Below are 7601 nucleotides of genomic sequence, written 5' to 3'. Positions count from 1 at the left end.
TCAATTTGTCCCTATGTATGCTGAACATTCATTACTATCTTGCAATAGCAAATCTCTTTTTTTTGTTTAAGATTATAATACCCTAATCTTAGTAAAGGTTGTGCTCTTCTACTTCTATATGCCTGCTAGTCACTTTACTACTAATTTTTTTTGTGTGTCATTTTGTTTTAGGTGAGCTGACCTTTTCCAGTATTTCATGTAATGCAGGCCTCATACTGGATATTTCCCTCAATTTTTGTACGTCTGGAAAGGTCTTTATTTCTCCTTCATATCCTAAGGAGAGCTTAGCTGAATACATTATTCTTGGCTGGTAGTTCCTTTCCCTTAATAGTTTGAATATTTGGTTCCACTTCTTTCTGGCATCTGATGTTTGCGCTGAGAAGTCTGACGATAATCCAACCGGTTTTCCTTTATAGGTTACCGTCTTCTTTTCCCTGGCTGCTCCGAGAATTCTATCTTTGTCATTGATTTTTGATAATTTTAATACAATGTGTCTTGCTGAAGGTCTTTTTGGGTTGAGATAATTGGGTGTTCTGTTGACTTCTTGAATCCCAATCTCTAGCTCATATTTTTTAGATTTAGGAAATTCTCATCAACTATTTGTCTGAAAATGCTCTCTAATCCCTATTCCTTTTCCTCCCCTTTGAGAATGCCCATTATTCTTATGTTTTCTCTCCTGATGGTATCAGGTAGTACTTGTATTTCTCTTTCATTATTTTTCATTCTTCAATTTCTCTCTTCTTCCTTCTGATTTATTTCTAGATTTCTGTCTTCGATATCACTGATCCTTTCCTCCATTTTGTCGACTCTATTTCCCAAGCTTGCTATTTCGTTCCTCATCTCCTGCAGTGTTTTTTTTTTTTATCTCCAGAAGTTCTATTCTGTTCTTTTTGAGGGTTTCAGTCTCCTTGCTAATTAACTCATTCTGCTCATCTAGTTGTTTTTTCAGTTCCTGAAATTGTCAATAGGATTTGTTTTGGATCTCACTGAATTTTTTTCAGAAGTACCATCCTGAATTCTCTATCATTTAAGTCGCATATTTCTCTGTCCGTAAGCTTATTTTCTGGAGATTTTTCTTTCGTTCTGAGATGCCTTATCACCTTGGTTGTTTATGGTGTTTAATGGACTATTTCTCTGCCTGGCCATTAATGGAAGTATTTTCTGCTTTTTTTTTTTTTTCCAGAAATAAGATTTATTATATAAAGGTCGCTTTTTAGCCTCTTGCAAATAAAGTGTTTTTCTTTCGGTTCTCCGTAGGAGGCATTTAAGCCTCTTGGATCCCTGCTTTGTATATAGCCTTAATAATGCTTTTTTTTTCTTATAGATATTCAATCATGCTCACTACCTTCAATCTCAGTCGCTGTCATTGTTAGCGACAGTTTCAGTAGCATTTGCTCAGATTCCCCTGAAGCTCCATGGTGTTCAGATTTGGAAGATATGGAGGGCCGGGTCCTCTGGGTTGGGGGTGGGAGCTGCAGTTCAGCCTCAGCTTTGCAACTGTGGCTGGTAAAAATCAACTTTTGTTTCTCTGCCACCCTTGCTTCTCTGCTCTCTGCCCTGATGACTGGGTCCTGCTGCTGGCCGCATGAACTCACAGCTCTCTCAGGTATGGCTCTTCAGGGAACTATTCGTACCTTCTCCCCTCTAACAGGGAGCTCCAGCTGAGAGAGGTAGCTTCTTTGTTTCTCCTAGCCCTCCGCCTGACACCCAGGGTTCTGACCTGTGGTAGCTCTTATGCTCAGATCTCACACTCAGATATGCTGATGTGCAGTTTGGGTGTTTTTTGTTGAGTTTTAGATGTTCAACTTATTGTTGTTTCAAGGGGAGAGATCTAGAGATGTCTCTCACTCCACCACATTTCTGCAACTTCCACAAGAATAACTATTTTTGATATTACCACACACAATGTAAAATTATGGCATAGAAAATGAATGAGTTCATCATGCACTCGACAAAAAGATAAATCCCAAAAGCACAATGATCCAAAAAGCAATCAAGACAAAGAATTCAACCCTTAAGATTAAACTTGCTAATGAATTCAAAAGCAGGCAAATTTATTTTGAAAATATGATTAATAGATTGCATAGGGATACATAGAATGTGATAAAAAGGATACAGTTGAATTCTATGACAATGTCAGCGTGTAAACCAAATATGATCAAAAACTGGCAATTTCATAGTATTTAACTTAGTAGAATGTCAAAATAAATGATAAATATAAAATCAGAAGAGTGGTTACCACAGGGATGGGAAAAGTGATGAGACTGGGAAACACTTCAAGCATACTCTATGTTTTATTCTTAATTTTGTAATAATAGGTATATTTTCATCATATCACTGCTCTTTAACCAGAGATACATTTTAAACAACATTGCATACATGATATTTTAACACATAAAATTGAAGTAAGTTCTTTCCTATTCTAAAGTACAAATACATTCTCCTATGATCTTTGAATATTCAAGTCATGTTTTTCAGGCTTCCGAGTGCATCAGCAACTCACTAAGTTCTTATTTATAAAACCCAGCCTTTAAATATCTCCCCACCCAAATATTCAAAGTCAGTAATTCTCAGGTGAGATTAAAAAATCTTCAGTGTGAACAAAGGTCTCAAGTGCTTCATCTCAAGGTGTTCTGTGGCTGTCAATGGAGGAAGCTCTGTTCTAGAAGACACCATGGGTTTCAGGCAGGGAGTTGTCTTCCCACTGTAGAGCTGACACAATTCCTCCCCTTCTATAGATGAGGGGTGCTCCCTGGAGTCCTGTGGGACCTCTATTCTAGGGCCCCTTTCCCCACACACACATCCATAAAGATCTTTCTGTCTGATGACCCCACATATGAATTGTGGAAGAATGATGGCCCCTAACCCTTCCAGCTTCTCTTTTCTACTGTTGTATTTTTTCATTCACCATTTCCTCCATAAAAAACTGTGTTCCTCATAAAGACACATTAGGAAATTTGCATAACCACCATAATTATGACACTTCAAGACTTTAGTCAGCAAATTGATTTTATTCTCCCAAGTTTCTCTGTGTGGACTCCACCACAGATGAGTAAGAAATACAGCAAGAAGAGGAAACTAAGGAGATAAAGAAAAACTCAGATGCATGCTTCTCAATAAACCAAGCAAAAGGCATCAAAGTAAATGAAGTGTCAGAAGAGATGAACAACCATTACACTGCTACCCAAGAATTAGTGATTTGATTATATTACTAAGACTGGAAAATATGCTCATAGCTACTACAACGAATATAAACAAATATAAATGATGAAGCAGGTAGTAAAAATAAGTGAGTACAAAAGGATTATAAAAAGAATATAGGCAAGATACAAAAAACTATGATGCCACTTAAATGTTACGAATACTACTATGTGTCAGGCATTTTATTAAGTGCTTGTAGTGGTTATGAAAGCTGGCCACCCAACAGGAATTAACCCTAGATGGTCAGTCTAAGGCTCCCATATTAATCATTTTCCTCCACACTAGTAATTAGGTTTAGAAGAAGTATACAATCCTGTTTTCAGTAATGGGATGGAGGGCATATCTTCTGGATGATGTCATGAAAAGGTCAATTATCAAGTGACTCAGAGAAGGACAGTCAGTTTTCTGCCTTTGGGCATCATGTCCGAATATGACACCTGTATCTACTACCATCACTAGTCTTGGGAAGAAGCCACCTCATGGAGAACTGAATGAATCCCTATTCTCTAACTCTTATATATTTTCTACATCTGCAATACCTATAATAAAAGATAACTCTTTCTTATATGAGAATATTAGAGTCAGGGATTCTTTTTCTTATTAGAAGTGAAGACTTCAGCTAGATTTCAAATATTTCACGTTCATCTGAAACCACTGACATAATCTGATTATGCCAATGTTATAGCTAAGGAAACCAAATATGATGGATTCTGATATTGCTCCAGAGAGACACAGCTTAACAGAGACAGTTCTCAGTAATTACTGCATTGGGGTAAGAAAGGAGAGCACCCTTGCCTCACAGTAGGCCTAAATCTGGAGAAAATTCACATGGCCATTAGCATGGGACTAGGTGGAAAGCTAGTCTCTACTTATAACCATAGGCTTGCTTAAATGTTTTCCCTGTCCTATCTACATACTCCCACATTCATCAGAGAACATTTGCCCCACCCTCCCCGCCAAACCACTGTAACAAAATCCAAGCACTCAGGTTATACTTCTATGGACATGACCCAAAAATCTAACTTTAGACAGTTGAAATTATTTGTCAAACATCACAGAATTAGATAAAGAACAAACTCAGATTTCAAGCCTAATTTGAAATGCACTTGGTCATCATGTTATGTAGTCATTTTAGAGGACCTTAATGATAAAAGTGTTGGCTATTCTGAAACAATAGATATCTTTCACTTTGACTCACTCTAGAAAACTGACCCAAATGTGATGACACAACCACTGAAGAAAAGTTATCCTAACAATTATTTTTCTCAAGGCTTCCTTCATATCTCTGTTCCTGAGGCTATAAATGAAGAGTTTCATCATTTGAGGAACCACAGCATACAACACCAAAGCCACCACAGTCTTCCTAGAATAGTCAGTAACTGCAGAACTAATGTACACTCAAAAACCTACACCGTAGAATAAGAAGACAGCTAAGAGATGAGACCCACAGGTGGAAAGGTTCCATATTTTCTTCCAGCTGATGGAATTCTCAGAAAAGAAGAGACAATTTGAGTATAAGAGAAAATGATCCTAGTGAGAGAAATACTACACACTATGCTAGCCATAAAATTAGCCAGGATGGTATTGATGAGAGAATCAGAACAGGCCAACTTGATGACCTAAGCAAACTCACAGAAGAAGTGAGGGATTTCCAGGTCTTTGCAGGACAGTTGCAACACCATCAGGCTGTGGAGCAGGGCATCCACAGTGGTAATAGAGTAGAATCAAAGGAGAGTAGAATCAAAAACCCACAGAGGCAGGGGTTCATGGTGACTGGGTACATCAAAGGGTGTCAAATGGCCACATAGCGGTCATAGGCTATTGCTGTGAGCAGAAAATTTTCCAAACCAACAAAAATCAGGATGAAGCAGATCTGAGTGAGACAGCCTGTGTAAGAGATGTGCTGATTCTGTGCTTGGATGTTCACCATGATCTTTGGGATCATGGCTGTGCTTAAACAGATGTCAGTAAAGGACAAATTGGAGAGAAAGAAGTACATGGGCTTGTGGAGGTGGGAGTCAGAGATGACAGCCAGGACAATGAGCAAGTTTCCCGAGATGGTGACCAGGTACATGGTCAGGAACAGGCAGAAGAGGAGGGACTGCAGTTCTGAATCACCTGTCAATTTCAGAACAGTAAATTCTGAAACATCTATTTTGTTACTGGGTTCTATGTTATTGATAAATCTGATGTAAAACATTGGATGACAGGAAATAAAATTTATTGTCCCTGGACCAGCAGAAGCAGTACCTGGAAACTTGTTAGAAATGCCAATTCTTGGGCCTCACTTCAGACTTAATGATGGTAAGATCCAGGGATGATGACCAGCAATCTGTTTTAACGAGCTCTACAGATGACTCTGGCATATGCTAAAATTTGAGAACTGGTGTTCTAGAAACACTCATCTATACTATGGACCCATGTGAACATATGAATCTTTCACTCGGCTCATTTCTCCCTCCATCCTTTTTCTCTCCCTCTTCCTCTTACCTCTACTCACTTAGTCAAACCAAAATTTTATTGAGCAATAAAACACATTGAGGCAAGTCAGTAGAATGGAATAAAGAACACAGAATTATTTCACACCTCCAAACAAACAGAAATATAAGAATAAAATTACAAAATCTGTCTCATCTTTAGGGATTTTCTTTCTCTAAAGTGGTGAGTGATATATGATTAAAACAAACAAAGCTGGCTGAATGAGAGAAAGGATGAAATACATAGGATCCTAAAAAGACATAAAATAACAAAACATTTTTGGTTCTCAGAGAACAGAGACTTGGATAACACTGGCACCGGGCATCCTAATAGGGGTGTCCCTGTGCAGCAGTGGTTTTACCTCTCCCAAGGGACACTGAAGCGGCCATCAGAGGATCAATTATTTGGTGTAAATCTTAGACTCAGACACTCTGAATTTAATACAGCTTCAGCACTTGCTTTTCAAATGGGGAAACACTTTAACCGTATGTGTGTTCTCACTTATATATTGGGAACTAACATAAAACTATTGGAATAAACCATTAATAAAGCAAAAGGAGCTGACTGAAAGGGAGAAGATATTTACAAACAACACCTCCAATAAGGGGCTAATATACAAAGTATATAAGGAACTCATAAAATAAAAAACAAACAATCCAGTTTAAAAAATGGGCAGAGGACCTGAAGAGACACACTTCTCCCAAGAAGATATACAAATGACAAACAGACATGTGAAAAGATGTTCCACTTCACTAGCTATTAGGAAAATGCAAATCACAACCACAATGAGATACCACCTCACAACTGTTAGAATGGCTATCATCAACCAGACAAGTAATAACAAGTGTTGTAGAGGTTGTGAGGGAAAAGGAACCCTCCTACACTGCTGGTGGGAATTTAAATTGCTTCAGCCACTATGGAAAACAGTTTGCATGTTCCTCAAAAAATTAAGAATTACTATATGACCCAGCAATCCTTCTTCTAGGTATCTAGCCCCCAAATTTGAAAACATTTATCCATAAAGATATATGCACCCTTATAGGTTCATTGCAGCATTATTCATGGTGGCCAGGACATGGAAACAACTGAAGTGCTCTTCAATAGATGATTGGATAAAAAAGATGTGGTACATATATACAATGGAATATTACTCAGCCATAAGAAATGATGAAATACTGTCATTTGTGACAACATGGATGGATCTTCAGAGTATCATGCTAAGTAAAATAAGTCAGACAGAAAAGTTGAGAATCATATGATTTCACTCACATGTGGAATATAAAACTGAAAGCAACAAACAAGACAAACAAAAAACTCATATACACATTAAACAGTTTAGCGGTTACCAAGGGAAAGATGGGAAAGCAAAAGTAGAAAAGGGTAAAGGGGGTCAAATATATGGTGATGGAAGGAAATTTGACTTTGAGTGGTGAATACATAATGCAATATATAGATGATGCATTATTGAATTGTGCAATTGAAACCTATATAATTTTATTAACCAATGCCACCTTAATTAAATTTTTTATTAATAGTTTTTAATACATTTTTAAATTTATTTATTTAAATTAGTTTCAAGTATACAGTACATTGGTTAGACATCTATATAGTTCATAAAATGATCTCCTCAATTGCTCCCTCCCTCCCTTGGCCCTCCACCTAGCCATCATATTAATGCTAACTTCATTCTCTCTGCCATGCTCCCCATCCCCATGACCAGCTATTAACTACTAATTTGTACTTCTTTAACCCTTTACCTCATTCTCCCAGCTCCCCAAACCTCCCTCCCCTCTGTCCATCACCAAATTGTCCACTATGTTTGTGAGTCTGTTTTTGATTAGTTTGTTCTTTTTGTTCCTTAGATTCCGCATATAAGTGAAATCATATGGTATTTATCTTTCTCTGTCTGACTTATTTCACTC

The 7601-nt window shown here is 37.6% G+C and overlaps 1 pseudogene; it reads right to left on the bottom strand.

The window, feature by feature from the left end:
• Nucleotides 1-4395: 4395 nt before the first annotated feature.
• On the bottom strand, nt 4396-5401 carry LOC105307441 (annotated as a pseudogene).
• Nucleotides 5402-7601: the final 2200 nt, after the last annotated feature.

This window comes from Pteropus vampyrus, unplaced genomic scaffold (assembly GCF_000151845.1).
Source record: "Pteropus vampyrus isolate Shadow unplaced genomic scaffold, Pvam_2.0 Scaffold496, whole genome shotgun sequence".
Taxonomy (NCBI): Eukaryota; Metazoa; Chordata; class Mammalia; order Chiroptera; family Pteropodidae; genus Pteropus; species Pteropus vampyrus.
Note: the sequence above shows the minus strand (reverse complement) of the source record. Positions and strands in the feature narration are given on the sequence as shown.